The sequence below is a fragment of the Pyxicephalus adspersus genome, chromosome 12 (assembly GCF_032062135.1).
Source record: "Pyxicephalus adspersus chromosome 12, UCB_Pads_2.0, whole genome shotgun sequence".
Taxonomy (NCBI): Eukaryota; Metazoa; Chordata; class Amphibia; order Anura; family Pyxicephalidae; genus Pyxicephalus; species Pyxicephalus adspersus.
In genome coordinates, this window is record NC_092869.1 from 3,628,884 (window position 1) to 3,629,664 (window position 781).

At 36.0% G+C, this 781-nt stretch overlaps 1 protein-coding gene across 1 annotated transcript in view; it reads right to left on the reverse strand.

Moving 5' to 3' along the window:
* Positions 1-781, reverse strand: part of CASQ1 (calsequestrin 1) — a 46,226-nt gene that overhangs the window by 14,985 nt on the left and 30,460 nt on the right. The window lies entirely within an intron of this gene.

The window sequence follows — 781 nt, forward strand, 5'->3', positions numbered from 1 at the left end:
TGACCTGTTACAATCTACATGCTGTGCTGTACATTACATACCTTGTCCTATTACAATCTATATCCTGTGCTGTATATTACATACACTGACCTGTTACAATCTACATGCTGTGCTGTATATTACATACCTTGTCCTATTACAATCTATATCTGGTGCTGTATATTACATACCCTGACCAGTTACAATTTACATGCTGTGCTGTATATTACATACCTTGTCCTATTACAATCTACATGCTGTGCTGTACATTACATACCTTGTCCTATTACAATTTATATCCTGTGCTGTATATTACATACACTGACCTGTTACAATCTATATCCTGTGCTGTATATTACATACACTGACCTGTTACAATCTACATGCTGTGCTGTACATACCATACTTGTCCTATTACAATCTGTATACTCTGCACTACATTACATAACCTAAGCTATTACTATCTCTGTGCTGTGCTGTATAGTACATGCTATGGACTGCTGCCCTGTGTATGCTGTATTATATATTACATACCCTGACCTATTACTATCCATATCTTGTGCTGTATATTATATACACTGACCAGTTACAATCTACATGCTGTGCTGTACATTACATACCTTGTCCTATTACAATCTATATCCTGTGCTGTATATTACATACCTTGTCCTATTACAATCTATATCCTGTGCTGTATATTACATACACTGACCTGTTACAATCTACATGCTGTGCTGTACATACCATACTTGTCCTATTAGAATCTATATCCTGTGCTGTATATTACATACCCTGACCTGTT